Source organism: Lissotriton helveticus, chromosome 2_1, assembly GCF_964261635.1.
Source record: "Lissotriton helveticus chromosome 2_1, aLisHel1.1, whole genome shotgun sequence".
Taxonomy (NCBI): Eukaryota; Metazoa; Chordata; class Amphibia; order Caudata; family Salamandridae; genus Lissotriton; species Lissotriton helveticus.
Window position 1 is genome coordinate 183618434 of NC_136059.1, and position 17972 is coordinate 183636405.

Consider the following 17972-nt stretch of genomic DNA (forward strand, 5'->3'; position numbering starts at 1 on the left):
AGTTGTACATATGCATATTTTGTAGCTATGAACATAAGAAACCACAAAGAAAGAAGGTAGTTCTTTTTAGTATGTCTCCTCCCGACTTTTTAAACAGGCTACCTTGTCCTATATGTAAGGCACTATCATGATAATTTTGGTTTAAACTTCCCCTGAATATCAATTGGAATAAGATATTCAAAAGATTTGAAAAATGACGAAAATAGTTTTAATTACTGATCCCAAATATACAATGAGAAAATTAAATGACAGGTGCTAAGACGCTAGGTTTTAATAGATGTTGTTTGTAGAGAAATGTGTTTGTACTGTATTGTAATATGTGTGTTTTTATATAATTGCTTACAGCCCTGAAGAAGTCACGGATGTGACGAAACGCGTTGGCAACAAGCAATTCTGTTTTTTATACTGAATAAAGAAAGTTTTGAAAATCTTCAATCAACTCCTTTTGAGATTCTTATTTGTGGGAAGTTTTCTTCTGAACATCAATAACACTTGTTAAATATAGAATTCTGATAATTCAATACTTGTATACAAACCTTGGTGCAGGTCAATTTTTTGTGATATATGTTTAAGTGACTGTCCAGTCACTAATAGGGGATGTATATGGGTCACATCCTCGACCTTGTCGCACGAGGAACCATTTGCTAGATAGGCATTACTAAGAGTGAAAATCTATGTCGGTCATTATAGCTCTGACCTTTGAGTGTTTTTGTGTTACCAGATCCTAATCTCCTGCAGCTAGAAACCTACAGGATTTACAGGACCGCCTAAGTCAAGAATGGGAGATCAGATGGGGGCATAGCTTCAGCAGAACATCTGGTGCAAGCACATGGCGATAGTATGCAGTAGTCTGGGTGTCTGCACAGATCTGCAGCAGGTGCAGGCACACATCTGCAGCAGTTGGCTGGACATCAGGTGGATGTGCACAGTTGTAAAAGTTAGTAGGACATAGGTGCAGGCACACCGCTTTAACCTTTAGCAATCAGCAGGAGATCAAGTGACATGCACCTATCTTCAGAAGACAGCAGGACATCAGGCGCAGACACAAAGCTCTAGCAATCGGCAGGACTTAAGGGACAGGCACACAGCTTTAGCTCTGGGCTTGATATCAAGTACCCTGCACACAGCTTCAGCAGAACATCAGATGCAGATACACAACATGGCAGGCATGAGACTGGGCGCAGGCACACTGCATTAGCAAGCGGGACAAACACTGCTGCCACACAGCAGGAGATCTCGCATAGACAGGCAAGCCGTTGTAGCAAGCACGAGAACAGGCAGATGAGTTCTAGGTTAGAGAAGCTGCTATAGCACGCAGATGTGCATGCTACCTTCCTGTACATCCTCACACTGGGTACAAGTACACCTCTCACCTCCCCTCTCTAGGTGCCCCTCCCACAACTCCCTCTCTCTTTCGTTCTCACTCTCATACCACTCTCCACTGATCCAGAGTTTCTCATATTGGTTCACTTCAGGTCTTTCAGCACAGTTTCTTTAACATTCTATTTAAAAAAATTCCAGACCGCGAACACACACTATTCTCCTTTTCTTTTGACGTCTTCTGCATGCACAAGCTCAGCCTCTTTATGTGTCTATAACCTTCTCTCCCCTTCTTTCTCTCTTTATAACACACTGTTTCTGCTACTGTGTTTGGAGTGCATTCCCCACTTCATGCACAAACTTTCTATCCCTCTCAATTTTCCTTTCTATCTATTCTGCGCATCTCTCACCCCTATCTATTCACCACTACACAAATATACTACACATCACACAATTCCACAACTAACAGTTCCAAATCAAACCACTTAATTCCACTACAAACAACATACATCCATCCACTCCACTGAAAACTAAAAAATAAAAGTAAAAAAAATTGTCATTTATAACGCCAAAAGCCCTAACTTTCAAAAATATGAGACCAATTGCTTTTTTTATTTATTTTTTATTTATTGGAGTTCATGGTGCAGTAAGGAAATACATAAGTACATAGCCATAAGCAAGGTTTAAGAACATCTGATACATATATGAACAATTAAAGAACACAATATTTTATATGGGGGTGAGAAAATTATATAAAAATCTGTCAATAAATATAGCAATACAGTACATTTCAAACTCTTATTCTATCGTCCATCCATTTCTTAACCGGGGCCCATAGTCGTCTACCCATTTCTCGTTTTTTAACACCTTTAAGTTCATAGAGGCCAGACTCAATATTGTAAATGGCCAAGAATCTGGACATCCACATCTGAAAAGACGGGGCTGTTACATCCTTCCAACCAGCCGAAATAATGATTGTAAGCACGGCGACCGACATAAAAACCAAGGCAGCCTCGTCATCTGTTAAAACCAATTTAGAATCTGAGCCAAATAACATTAGTGTTGGGGATAGATCGATCTTTTGACCTAGCAGCCCCTCCCAGAATATGAGACCAATTGCATTGCAATGCTTGTCATTATTGTTTACTGCTCCACAGTAGGCATCTAGCATCAGGGAACAGTAAATAAAAAAAATTAAAAATGTTTGCTGCGTCATGCTGGAACAAACATTTTTGTTCTTTTTTTGCAGATGTGAAATGGCATTAGCAAAAAGCATTAGCAAATCCAATAGTTTTGCATTGCTTTTAAGAGGCAAGACCGACTGGCTTTGTCGGGGATACCAATAATGCATGCACGCATTCACTCATCACTGCAGTATACTATTTTAGCTGCTAGTTGTAGCTCGTTTAACTTCTACATCAGGCTTTATTGTACTTTCTCGGTTATTTCCTCTGGAGCCTGTTTCCAAATGGCCCTCATTTAAATTAATTGCTCAGCCCATTTCTGCTCTCATGAGCTGTGCAGTATTCTTACCACAAGAGGCCACATTGTGCTCGTAGCTTATCTGATGCTCTCTGCAGTGTATCATTAATTGCAAAGCTTTTATCGTCAGAGATCAGGAAAAATGATATCCCTATGATGTCTGTACCAAGTATGGAATAAAAATGCTAGGATCCAAATAAAACATTTCCCATTAAGAGGAAGAAACTTATATGGTAATTTGGAGGAAATTGCTCGATGTTTTCTTTTCAGCTCTTTGCTTCAGGGCTCCAGGGGCGGGCGCTAAAGCCTGTCTACTTCCCGCGATGACTTGTGGACTTCCGGTGACCTCGAATTTGCAACTAGATGTCGGCTTAAACAAGAATTCCTGCCTTCATTATCAATCTTCCACAAATAGTTGACTCTTTTATGAAAAGTAATTTTGTTGAGTTTGTGAGAAACTCCCCTGGGCAAGGCCTGTGCTGTCATGTAAGGAGATAATGGGCTCAGGAAGAGGAGTCAGAATCCTACAGGCTTATAGTTATTAGAATCCTGTGAAGAATGTGATGTGGCTTGGGGAAAAAAATATTTTCTCTGTTCATTCTACGTGTTTGTCATCACAGTCATTCTGAACAGTGGAGAAGGGTCGTGTGTGCCACGTGTGACCCAAAACATCTCAGACATTTCCTTCCAGACCTCACATTGTCAAGCTTAAGTGATTCATCCACTTCACTGTTTTATCCACTGCATCCTGCTACTTGTTGTTTTGCAATTATAAAGGGAAAATCAAAAGTAAAAATATCGAACTGCAATTAAAATGAAAACAGGAATCATAGCTGAAGTGAAAATCTGAGATCTGTGCTTTACAGCACTATAAGGTAGCTCTTTAAATATGCTGTCCACTGGTGCTTTTTATCTATAGCAGGAACACATTGCTTTGTGACTTCACTTCATCGCAAGGCACTGTATTAAGCACTGATCAAAACGCAGTATGTCAAAAATAACACGAATGTCCCTAATATATTGAGAGATGGAATTGAGGTTATTGAACCCTCCAGATGGCTATTTTCTTACATTGTAAAATACCTTAAAATGCAAGGCATTCAGCATCAGCACCGTACCTAAAATATCTGCCAGTTTTGCCTTTTCAACCAGCATGATGTGCATTCTGGGAATTGTAGTTTAATTTATGTAATTGGTTCAATCTATAAAGTGATGCTGCTTAGAAAGCAATGCTCAGGCATAACTGAAGGTGTCAAACGTGACACAGCTACTTGGCTCCTCTGACAATCTACATTACTCACAGAATTAGTGCTGCCAGAGAGGTTGCTTGAGACCCCTGCCTTGTGCTAGTGTTGCAGTGCTTCAGTGCAGCCGTTTGTGGTCTTTCAGGTTTTTGACTCTGTGCCATTTCAAGTCTGGCGTGGTGCCACTTGAAGGTAAAGCTGATAGCCTCCAAGGCTTGACACCATGGTGCAAAAGCTATGAACCTGTTAAAACAACCTTAAAAAGAAGAAACTAAGCAATTAGACTTAATTTGCCATCATCCACCTGCACAGGAAATTGACGTCACTGCATTTCTCATTATCCATCTGCACAGGAAGTGGCATCACTAGTTTCCACCCAAAACTGTCTTTAAAAGAAGTAGCCAAGCAAGAGACCTTAATTTCTCATCATCCATCTGCACACCACCCCTTGCCCACTGTGCTCCTCCCCTTTTCCAACAACATACTTAATGGTGGCTGCTATGAATATCACATACAGCGTACACCAATGGCAAGGCGGTCTGCGCCCGTCCGCACCTGCAAAATCATGTTCAGAGTGCCTCAAGGTTCATTGCTCAGCCCCACCCTCTTGATCCATGATCCCTCTGGCCTGCGTCATCTGCGAACAATATCCTTTCTGAAGCCATCGTAGGATAAGTTTCTCTTCAGCATCTATCATATAATGCCCGTTGACTATTCTTGGTAAAATGCTGCCTCTGTTCTAATGGTGGTAAGTGTTAGCAACTTGTGGACATTCATGGGATGATGTTATGTTATGTTAATCTTTATTTGTATAGCACACGGCTACTCCCAAGAGTGTCCAGGCGCTGACGACAAAACGTAGACCACATAACAAGAAACCATGCACATCCGCAACTCAGAAATTCACAGCTGGAAGAGGCATGTTTTCAGACTTTTCCTGAAGATAAAGAGGTCGGGACTCTGTCTGATGGTGAAAGGTAGGCTGTTCCACAACGAGAGGCCACAGCATGAAAAGATCTGCCCCCTACCCTGGACAATTGAACCTTTGGGACGGTAATCAGCAGTTGGGAGGAAGATCTTTAAGTACGCTGGGGGAAATAAGCCTGAAATCTGTCCCTAAGGTAGGGTGCTCCAATCTTGTGGAAGGCTTTAAAAACCAGGACCAGGGCCTTGAAGTGTATTCTTTTCCGCACCGGGAGCCAGTGCAGTGAGGACAAAAGCTGAGAGGTATGGGTTCTGGGCCCAATTAAAAAGATGGCTCTAGCCGCTGCATTCTGAAGCACTTGTAGTCGGCCCAGAAGGTAGTCCAGGAGGCCGAGATACAAGGAGTTTACATAGTTCAGTCTAGAGACTACCAAGGCCTGAACAACAGATTTCCTATAAGGGAGGGAGAGCAAGGGCAGGAAAAAACGCAGCATTCTCAGTAGTCCAAAACAGACCCCAGCCACAGTCTGTTCTTGGGCCTTAATTGAGAGGGTTGCATCCAACTTGACTCCTAGGTTTTTCACAGTGGAGACAGATGACACAGGGGGGGCATGCCCTGTGTCCACCATGTCAATTGCCTTCTCCTGGCAAAATGCTTCCATGGGATAATGTGGGGAAATTATTAGGATCTTGTGGGCATCCATCAGAGGATGTCAATCGCCCTGCCTTGTAAAATGCTGTCATTCGCATATTGGTAGTCATTTTTGGCAACTTGTGGGCATCTATTGGAAGAAGGAAGCCCATTGCTCACCCCTGGTAAGATGCTGTCCTGTCTTAACGATGTCATATCTTAGCAACTTGTGACGATCACCTTAGAAAATGTAGGTCTTGGCACAATAGTGACAATTCTTAGCAACTGAGGGACAACTATTGCATGATCTTCACTAATGGTAAAATATTGGCCCTGGTATAATGGTGGTAATGCAGGTCATAGTGTGGGCATCTATATCATGATGACACCTATCTCTAGCATACTGGAAATGCTGGTGGTTATTCTGGCCATATTGTTCACATCCTTGGAACAGTAGCCCCCACTTATGGCACAGTATTAGTTAAGGCACAGTGATTGTAATTCCTGCACACTGTGGGGATTCGTAGCATAATGGTGGTTGTGGCAGGACAGTGGTAATTCTTGCCATTTTACATCAATGTTCATTCTTGCTATACTACAGACATCCTTGGCACCTGTAATAACGCTGCTGCCTGCATTATGGTGCTAAAGGTTAAGAGATATATTTGCTTTATATTGTAAAAATCTCTAACTCACTAGTCACAAAATTTATTTTGCAGGTGGAATATATATTTTATCCCATAGCACACATAATGTACAATGACAATAAGCCATGGACTATGATGCAAGTGTGTGTGTGTTGGCACATGGCTGCCTTAAGGGCGCCAGTGTGACAGGACCGAAAAACTGCACCATATCTCAGAAGATATGCAGCTCTTTTTCACTCTCCCTTACATGCAATACAGCAACTTTGGTTGCTGGGAGGCATTGCATCACATTCTAGTAAATTTCCCCCAAGGTGAGTGAAGTCCACCGGCAAGCAAAGAAATGAAGAGTCAGCAGGAAAATGACAGAAAGAGAACTTGACGGGTCCACTAAGATACACAAAAATCCCAGCTCACAACAGCACACACTAAGACACAACTCTGGACATACAAACCACATACATTAACTAACAGATTATCAAGGCATCCAACTGCACTTGCTACCACCAATTACTTACCACACATACACATGTTCCAGGCAGTGAGACCCGGAAATATAAATATTGTAAACAGCTCCCTAAGGCTTCCAGCCCCACCCACTATAAAAGAGACATACACCTTGATGAAGCAGATATACAGTACCGGCTGACATCTACAGGGAACAGGGGGTTGGATGGGTGAGCACGCAAACATTTTAAAAATTAAAATACTAAAACTTACCTTAACTGACACAGGACTGAAGTGACGTCTTCCGACGTCAGCTCCAGACCTCTTCTCAGCTGCAACTGGATGCTGCACCAGGGCACTCACGGGTTGCTGTGCTCCAATCGCATCAACTGGAGTGTTCCCCCACTGGTGTCCTGGGGCCTAGGGGGTAGTGGGCCCAAAACTGGATAACCAAGTACTCCTGTCCAGCACTTGACTCTCTCAGGGTTGCAAGACAGGGCAGTCCAAGGCTTACTCAAGGAGGTGAAATGGGGTTAGACATTCAGAATACAGTGCACACCATACTACCAGCAGATAAACTCAATGTCCAGTCAGTGCTTTACTTTGTATAATAGAAAAGTACTTTAATACACACAAGATAATTATACTACACATTAAACTAGTATAAACAGTGATAACTAAGCATGGGCATAAAATCCCTTCAGTTCGCGGAATTAGCGGATTCTCTGCAATTTTGCGGTCCGCGAATCTCGCGAAATTGCAGAAAAATCCGTGAAATCGCATTCGGGACGGATTTTCAAAAACGGAAGTACATGAAGCACTTACAGGGCAGGTACCCAAGTTAAAGCTAATTTCTTTGTAGCCATTTACAAAATGGTTACAAAGAAATTACCTTCAACTTGGGCACCTGCTGTAACCCTGTAAGTGCTTCCTGAGCGGCGCCTCCAGAGTTGTTGCCTACTTGCAACTTTTCTCTGCCCCTGCTCTGACCCTCGAAGCAGGGTCAGAGAATAGTTACAAGTATGGCACAATGCTCCAGGCTGTCACAAAAATTAAACCACAACAGGAAGCATTTACAGATAAGGAAGCAGGTGCCGGACTTGTAGCTCAAATTCAGTAACACATTAACCAGCCCCCAGTTGAGGCTGGGCAGGTGTGCTTTCTCCCCATAATCTACAGTGGTGAACAAGAGGGTGCTGTGATGAACCAGAAGGTGCAGTTGTGAACAAGACGGTGCTGTGATGAACCAGCGGGTGGCAGTGGTGAACCAGAGGGGGGCAGTGGTGAACCAGAGGGTGGCAGTGGTGAACCAGAAGGTGGCAGTGGTGAACCAGAGGGTGGCAGTGGTGATCCAGAGGGTGGCAGTGATGAACCAGAGGGTGGCAGTGGTGAACCAGAGGGTGTCAGTTGTGAACCAGAGGGTGTCAGTGGTGAACCAGAGGGTGGCAGTGATGAACCAGAGGGTGACAGTGATGAGCCAGAGGCTGGCAGTGGTGAACCAGAGGGTGGCAGTGATGAACCAGAGGGTGGCAGTGGTGAACCAGAGGGTGACAGTGATGAACCAGAGGGTGGCAGTGGTGAACCAGAGGGTGGCAGTGATGAACCAGAGGGTGGCAGTGGTGAACCAGAGGGTGGCAGTGATGAACCAGATGGTGGCAGGGGTGAACCCGAGGGTGGCAGTGGTGAACCAGATGGTGGCAGTGATGTACCAGAGGGTGGCAGTGATGAACCAGAGGGTGGCAGTGATGAAACAGAGGGTGGCAGTGGTGAACCAGAGGGTAGCAGTGGTGAACAAGAGGATGGCAGTGATGAACAAGAAGGTGACAGTGGTGAACCAGAGGGTGACAGTGGTGAACCAGAGGGTGCTTTGATGAACCAGATGGTGGCAGGGGTGAACCAGAGGGTGTCACTGGTGAACCAGAGGGTGTCCGTGGTGAACCAGAGGGTTCTGTGATGAACCAGAGGGTGGCAGTGGTGAACCAGAGGGTGGCATTGGTGAACCAGAGGGTGGCAGGGGTGAACCAGAGGGTGCTGTGATGAACCAGAGGGTGGCAGTGATGAACCAGAGGGTGGCAGTGATTAACCAGAGGGTGACAGTGATGATCCAGATGGTGGCAGTGGTGAAGCAGAGGGTGGCAGTGATGAACTAGAGGGTGTCAGTGATGAACCAGAGGGTGACAGTGGTGAACTAGAGGGTGCTGTGATGAACCAGAGGGTGGCAGTGATGAACCAGAGGGTGGCAGTGGTGAACCAGAGGGAGCTGTGATGAATCAGAGGGTGGCAGTGATGTACCAGAGCATGGCAGTGGTGAACCAGAGGGTGCTGTGATGAACCAGAGGATGGCAGTGATCAACCAGAGGATGGCAGTCGTGAACCAGAGGGCGGCAGTGATGAACCAAAGGGTGGCAGTGATGAACCAGAGGGTGGCACCGGTGAACTAGAGGGTGCTGTGATGAACCAGAGGGTGGCAGTGATGAACCAGAGGGTGACAGTGATGATCCAGAGGGTAGCAGTGGCAAATCAGAGGGTGGCAGTGATGAACCAGAGGGTGGCAGTGGTGAACCAGAGGGTGCTGTGATGAACCAGAGAGTGGCAGTGATGAACCAGAGGGTAGCAGTGATGAACAAGAGAGTGACAGTGATGAACCAGAGGGTGGCAGTGATGAACCAGAGGGTGACAGTGATGAACCAGAGGGTGACAGTGGTGAACCAGAGGGTGACAGTGGTGAACCAGAGGCTGGCAGTGGTGAACCAGAGGGTGGCAGTGATGAACCAGAGGGTGGCAGTGGTGAACCAGAGGGTGACAGTGATGAACCAGAGGGTGGCAGTGGTGAACCAGAGGGTGGCAGTGATGAACCAGAGGGTGGCAGTGGTGAACCAGAGGGTGGCAGTGATGAACCAGATGGTGGCAGGGGTGAACCCGAGGGTGGCAGTGGTGAACCAGATGGTGGCAGTGATGTACCAGAGGGTGGCAGTGATGAACCAGAGGGTGGCAGTGATGAAACAGAGGGTGGCAGTGGTGAACCAGAGGGTAGCAGTGGTGAACAAGAGGATGGCAGTGATGAACAAGAAGGTGACAGTGGTGAACCAGAGGGTGCTTTGATGAACCAGATGGTGGCAGGGGTGAACCAGAGGGTGTCACTGGTGAACCAGAGGGTGTCCGTGGTGAACCAGAGGGTTCTGTGATGAACCAGAGGGTGGCAGTGGTGAACCAGAGGGTGGCATTGGTGAACCAGAGGGTGGCAGGGGTGAACCAGAGGGTGCTGTGATGAACCAGAGGGTGGCAGTGATGAACCAGAGGGTGGCAGTGATTAACCAGAGGGTGACAGTGATGATCCAGATGGTGGCAGTGGTGAAGCAGAGGGTGGCAGTGATGAACTAGAGGGTGTCAGTGATGAACCAGAGGGTGACAGTGGTGAACTAGAGGGTGCTGTGATGAACCAGAGGGTGGCAGTGATGAACCAGAGGGTGGCAGTGGTGAACCAGAGGGAGCTGTGATGAATCAGAGGGTGGCAGTGATGTACCAGAGCATGGCAGTGGTGAACCAGAGGGTGCTGTGATGAACCAGAGGATGGCAGTGATCAACCAGAGGATGGCAGTCGTGAACCAGAGGGCGGCAGTGATGAACCAAAGGGTGGCAGTGATGAACCAGAGGGTGGCACCGGTGAACTAGAGGGTGCTGTGATGAACCAGAGGGTGGCAGTGATGAACCAGAGGGTGACAGTGATGATCCAGAGGGTAGCAGTGGCAAATCAGAGGGTGGCAGTGATGAACCAGAGGGTGGCAGTGGTGAACCAGAGGGTGCTGTGATGAACCAGAGAGTGGCAGTGATGAACCAGAGGGTAGCAGTGATGAACAAGAGAGTGACAGTGATGAACCAGAGGGTGGCAGTGATGAACCAGAGGGTGACAGTGATGAACCAGAGGGTGACAGTGGTGAACCAGAGGGTGACAGTGGTGAACCAGAGGGTGGCAGTGGTGAACCAGAGGGTGGCAGTGACAACCCAGAGGGTGGCAGTGGTGAACCAGAGGGTGGCAGTGATAAACCAGAGGGTGGCAGTGATGAACCAGAAGTTGGCGCTGCTAAACAGCCTGGGAGCCCTGTGGGTGTGAGCCCCTGCGCTGCTGAGCTGCCCAGGGGTTGTGAGCCCACGCGCTACTGAACTGCCCAAGTGGCCCAGTGGATGTGAGTCCCCGTGCTGCTGAACTGCCCCGGAGCCCTCTCAGTGTGAAAATCATTTGTGCTCAATTGCCTGGGAGCCCTCTGGGTGTGAGCACACATTGTGCTAGGTGTCCCCCTGCCTCCAGTACATATATACCCGTACCGCACAGCACCATTATGCTCTTGCACCATGAAGTCTGGTGCCTGAATGATCCTGATCCGTGGAGGTGGTACCACCGTCTGGTGCAGTCAAAATGTAAAGTCATAATTTGCTACACAGCACCAATAAACATGTGTCCCCCCTGGCACCGGTATGCGCATCTACCAGGCGTGGAGCACCTGCATGCCACTGCACCCTACTGCCCAGCGCCAGCATATGCCTGTACGGGGCAGTTTAGTATGAGATGGGACATTGTTCAGCAGCAGCAGCGGCATGCGCCTGAACCCACTGAGCAGGATCAGAATGGCTTTGTACCAACACGCGCAGCAGAGCTATCTTGGACATCTGAAGGATTCTGGGGTCCTGTGCCAAACGTATTTTTGCATCCATGAGTTTCTGGAGCGCCAGCCCCGTGTAGCTCCTGTGACCAGGAGGCTGCTTTCTCCTCATCTGCTGCTCTGCTCGGTCTCTGACACTTTATAAACAAGATGCATGTGAACTCGCATAGAAGACCCGCCCGTTTGGCCCCATCCATCACACACTAGCTGTATGAAACGTCTTTCCGCCCGTCCCCACTATAATGGCCAGCTCACTCAAGGGACCTCGGCGCCTTTTGGCGTGCTGGCAAAGTTACAGGCACACCTGATCACATATTTGTGCAAATGGAACAAAAATCCGCAGGAAAATTAGCGAACTCGCTGACTTTTTTTGCAATTTTGCACGAATTCGCAGACCACAAATTCGCAAATTTCGCCCATACTTAGTGAAAACCAGATGTCTTTACAATCCTCTGGGCCAGAGTTCTGATCCCAAACAGTATTATAGTGCCTAGACGCCAAGCACTATTAAAGCACAGTTAACATGAAAACACACAATTAGCATTGCATATTACAGACCATGTTTCACAGGGTTGCTCTCATTCGCTAGAGCCTTGATACCAATCTTTGGATTGAAAGGATATAGTTTCAGCATATGATGTGAAGTCAAAGATTCTTGATCAGCCCCATAACCCCCCCACCCAAAGCAACAGAAGTGCCCTCCCATCATGAGTGAGGACACTGCTCTAGTGACGTCAGGGATCTGACCACAGGTGCCTGATGTCTTGGCACAGTTAACTGGAGTCCCACTAGTCCGTCCAGTAGCCACTGGCTAACTGTAGGAGGGTAGTGGCTGGACAGAGTGCCAGTTCACCCTGATACCCCCAGAGATCACTAAAAGAAAAGTGGGGGCCTGTTTCACTGGCCTCTATTCCCAGCTACTGCTTGTCGGGCTCCCACAGCGCAGGGGAGGAGCTGAGAGGGGATTTGATCTCACCTTCAAGGACTAAAATCAACCGCCCCCCTCTCTGGCTCCCTTGATGTACTGCAAGCTTCCTTTCCACACCAGCTTCCTTGATGTGCCGCAAGCTCCTTTCCACACCAGCTTTCTTAATATGTTGCAAGCTTCCTTTCCACACCCGCTTCCTTGATGTGTTGCAAGCTTCCTTTCCACACCTACTCCCTTGGTGTTCTGTAAGCTTCCTTTCCACACATTGGGCAGCTGTCTGCTATTTCCTTGTTCGAAAAGGCACACTCCACAAGTCTCACAGAAACAGCTGGTCTTCTGCCATGCTGCTGATGCCCTGGATTCTCATTGAACTCTTGGCAGCAGACTCCATCCATCATAGAGAAAACGTCCTTAAGTTCCTGATGCAGTGAGCAGTGTCTTATCTCCTGCCTTCACACTGCGGGTCGCGCCTGGCTATCTGCTTTGGACTGACCTGGTGTGGCAGCTTCTTCAGTCATAAAACCAGTCTTGAACAACAGCTGACCACTCAGGCTAGACTATTATCACCTCTGATTGATAGGCTCATCCAATCAGAGGGTCTGCTACTTTTGCATCCTGAATACACCTCCAATCACAAACCGTTCATGGTATGTTCAATGCATGGCTAAAGCATGTACAGTTACCCTCTATGTTTCCTGATACTAGCCAGTGCAATTCCCTAAAGAGAGAATTTTAATTAACTCCAGACCAGGAGGCATTGACCAGTGGGGGAGGGTCCTCTTAACAGAGTTAGTGCAGCTAATCCCAGAAAAGAGATGAGTGTCTACCCCAGACCACCAGGCCTTTCCAAGGAAATGGGGAGGGGCACGGAAAGAGCTGGGATGTCCAGCAGCACAGCTCGCATTCCTCACATTGGCTCAGCTCACCATTCTTCCCCAGTACACCCACGGGCTCTCAAACACACATCAGATAGACACAGGCTAGAGGACCCCAGGCATGGCAGACTGCACAGACTTGGTCAGGAGGGTGGGTTGGGACTAATTTCTCCTGCCTATAGATTTATTGCTGCCACCACTGTCAGTCTACCACAGCCTTAATAGAGAGGGCAGTAACCACTCTCTGAAAAATAGGGGTGCACTAGGCATGCCCCTTGACCTCAGAGCCATGCTCTCGGGTCTCAATCCATGTAAACAGGGAGACCCTCAGTGGACATGTATGATTGTCATGCTCACTGAGGTAGGGATCTAGAAACCATGCAGTAGATTTGAGTGACTTGCCTGGAGATTAGCATAAGGCTGGGGAAGCACTCTCTCCAGAGACATGCAGGAGACTTCCCGTCCCAACAATCACATTGTAGTAAATTTCCCCCAAGGTGAGTGAAGTCCACCGGCAAGCAAAGAAATGGAGAGTGGGTAGGAAAATGATAGAAAGAGAACTTGAAGGGGCAACTAAGATACACCAAAACCTCAGCTCACAACAGCACTCACTAAGACACAACTCTGAACATACACACCACATAGTATGATTATGAACTAACAGGTTATTGAGGCATCGAACTGAACTTGCTACCACCAATTACTTCCCACACAAATACATTTGCCGGGCTGGGAGACCTGTACATATAGAATAAATATTGTAAACAGCTCCCTGAGGCTTCCGGTCCCACCCACCAAAAAGAGACATACAGCTCGATGAAACTGATATACAGTAACGTCTGACATCTACAGGGAACAGGGGGTTTTGGCTGGTGAGCGCACAAACATTTTAAATAGTAAAATACTAAAACTTACCTTAACTGACACAGAACTCAACTGACGTCTTCAGACTTCATCTCCGGATCTCTTCTCAGCTGCAACTGGATGCTGCAGTGTGAGCTTCAATCCTGTTGTTGCTCTCACACTGTTAGAGCGGCGCCCTGATTGGAGGGAGTGGCCTCCCTCGCCACTTTCAGGGACACTGGAGCCATGCACTTACTCTGGCCCAGCTGTCTTAAAACCGCTGGGTTAGAGCATTCAAAGTGCGCATGTGCAGCAGGCCGTCGCAAGATCCCGGCTAAAAAGACATGCACACTTTAAAAAGTGCAGACCCAGCCCAACTTCTTCCCTGCTGAGTGACATGCTGCTGTCACTCAGCAGCTGCCCCACCCCCATCCTAACGGGAACGTCAGGACGGGAGGATGAAAAATAAAATGGTAATGTATTACCATATTATTTTTCATTCTTTGGTGGGGCGACGCACCTCCTCTCCAACGGAGGAGCCGGCCCTGCTGATATGCACAGTTGACTGACCGCACACCTCTACAAGACCAAATCAGAAAGTGGTCTGTGATGGGGACTATTGGAAAGTCACACCCCAAGCGGGCGTAAAGTGCTACAATGCTAAACCAATGGAAGACTGCAAGGTATATGCCAAGAAGTGTTCCAACACTTATCTGATTTAAGTCATTTATTGCATCTATGTCAGGCCAACAATGTATAGAGCCTCCAGTTCAAATTCTTCTCTTCAACTGCTGCATCAGGAATCTCTGATACTCAGGGCTCTATCTGATGACACCTTGCAGTTAAAGGGATAGCCAGCTAAGAATATTAGGTTACAACAGTATACATGTGCTAATTCACACTAATAAGCACAGTATTGAGAGAGCGCCAAATGAGAGAAAAATGTTGTAGGGGTGTACCATATGTACAAGTAGTTAACACCCGCATATATAGAGGACTTACTAATCGTGTTCAAACTGTAATGTAGGGTTGAGGACTAATGTATTCGGTAGTTGAAATACATGTAGAACTAATGTTAAGGGTTTTGAAAATCAATCATGCCGTTCTAACAAAGAAATGTCGTTTGACGTGAAGCCTTTTATTAATAAGGGGTGTTTAGTAAAATCACCATTATGTACTTAGTTCTGCTATATTAAAGTTCATAGTGTACCTTTATACGTTATACAAGTGCTTGAAGTAGAAAATGTATTTGCTTCAAAGATGGAGGCCTTAGAAATGAACGAGATGCTCATGTTAGGATGTTGGGCCTATAAACGTGCAGAGGCCAGTCTATGGAAATTGTGTAGGCCTGATCAAAATTTTTTTGCTTAGTATTAAATCATAGAATGCTTTATGAAGAAAGCTGCTTTTAGCTAAAGTCAATTGCAACATTAAAGAATTTGTGAGCCGTTAACATGAAATTCTTTGCAGTTGTCGGATCAAGTAGACAGTAAAGTAGAAGGGCCCATTGTGTATGAGTGTTAGGATGCTAGACTCAGACATGGAGTAGTAGCCGGGGAATTCATGGAAGCAACTTGAAGCGAAGGAGAGTCTGGGACCCAAGGACGTCTTAACGAACAAAGATGGAGATGTGCCATGATGGAAAATTTTGAAAACCAACACTTTGAGAGGGGCGTACCTGAAGGCGTGTCGTCCGCATTGTGGGGTTTTGTATTAGGGACAGCACCCCAAGGGTGGAGGTAGAGCAGATGGGCTGAGGTGCGACAGGGAGCAGTTGGTTGACAGAGAGCTTAGCTATGACTGAGCAGACTCTAGACTAAGTAGAGAGAAAGTGAGTGAACTTCTTTGGAAGTCACCACGGCTGACACCTTTATTAGGTTGGGCTATTGCTGAGTAGGGATGTCACTTAGTATAGTGTAGGGACAGATTTACCTGATTTATACTTTATCCAAATGCATACTAGAACTCAGGTTATAGCAATTCTTATTAGCCTGATGATTCTCGAATTGATTCTTGTATTGTTCATAAGCCGCCTGAGACTTTTCCGTAGAGTTATGTTTGTATTAGTGACTGTTTATCTTCTGAACCTTTTGCTGAGGTGTTTATACCTTCAGTTGTTTTTGGTTATGTAATAAATCTTCAAATTTAGTCATTAGTCTGTGGTTCTTTGGGGGAAGAGATGAGTATTGTTGAAATCTGATTGGCTATTAGTAGATAGATTGCCTAATTCATTCTGTGACAGGTAAAAAGGTCCAGTCGACCTATGACGGGATTCTGAGGAATAGTAAGCAGACTCTAGAAGTGAAATCCCGCCCTTTCAGTATCAAGAATATTCAAAGATCCAGTGATGAGGGTCGTGGGCGTGGCATATGCATTTAGAGGTGTGTTTATAGAAGTCAAGGGGAGGAGCTCCATTCCCCCTTGCGCAAAACATCAGTGGCGAAGAGAGCCTCGCAGCAGAAAATGTGATAATATGAGGGGATTAGGTGGTGCTGCGGATTTAATAGAGCGATGCATGCCAGGGCTTTATTTCATATGTGCCACTATAATTATTTCTTGACAGAAAATGGAACATTGTATTACTGCGTGTCCCTTGTCGCTTTTGTTTAGGCGCGCGGCACTTTACATTCCTTCATGTCGCGTGGCTGAATATAGCAACACATTATGAAAACAGCTCCATGTGAAAATTAACTTGCAGAATGGTATTTAAGCTTTTATCAAACAATCCATAAGGAGTTTATAAATGCACCAGTTTTCCAAATCTCGCATTAATTAGAGAGATATTTTAAAAGTAATTTAAGTTTACTTTTTGGAAATGTATTTCATCTGCCCATTGCAGCAGCTGTGACTCAAGCTCTCGCTCTTTGTTCTGTGTTTTTCCTGCTATCACAGACCCCATGGACCTGGAGAAAGAAGCAGTAGTTAAACTGGACTCCAATGGCACAGGCCCCGCAGGGAAATGCCCGTTGTTTAATGGGCTATCCGGCCGTCCATGCTGTGCATACGAGAACCCTCTGACTGTACTCAAGCCACCCTCTGCATCTTCTAGGTTTACTGCTATAAGTGGCTTGGCCGCCTATGGAATGCCCTTACTTCTACTGTCTGTCCCCTCTCTCGCCCAGGGTTAAATTTCACCCTGTAATTGCACTTTAATATCTTAAGAGCACGGCCCTAAAGATGTCTTTCTCTCAGACCTCATTAGAAATCGAGATGAGTCGTCAAAGTGCCAGGCACAACCACCAGGGGAAACGGCCACTACAACGCGGCCGTTTCCACCCATAACATTAACCACGCATGCATTACAACGCATGCGTGGTTAACACAAATAGCCTTTACCACGCATACCTTTACTACGAGATACATAGTAACGGCATGTGTGGTAAAGGCTATTCGTGAAAAATGGGGTGCGGGGATCTCCCCCCGAAAAAAAAAAGCGGGTGAAAAGAAAAGGGGGCTTGGGGGGGGGTCTCCCCCCCAAAAAAACGCACCTGATGAAGGCAATTGACGTCGTTAGAGGAAGCAGAAAGTCTAACTTCCGTTTCCTCTTAACGACGTGCAACGTGAAAAAAAAGAACATGAAGAACAGACAAGACAAAGTGGAGAGGTAAGGGGAATTTTAGAATAAAAAAAACAAAGGGGTCCGAATTTAGGGTAGGGGCAGAGGAAGGGTATTTGTAAGAAGGGTTTGGGGTAGGGGAATAACCTTTTACAAGAGTATGCCCTTACCATGCATACATTTACAATGAAAGATTTTGTAAAAATATGCGTGGTAAAGGAATATTCGTGCTAAAGGTTATGGGTGAAAATAGCATTTGCGTTGTAAAGCATGCATGGTAAAGGCATGCATTACAACGGAATGCGTTGTAATATCATACAACCGTCATCAGATGTCTCCATGGATTCCATGACACTGCAGACCATTCCAGCTTTTTCTTCTCCAAGCCATTGTAATTTTGGGGTTTTCTTCTAATTTGTC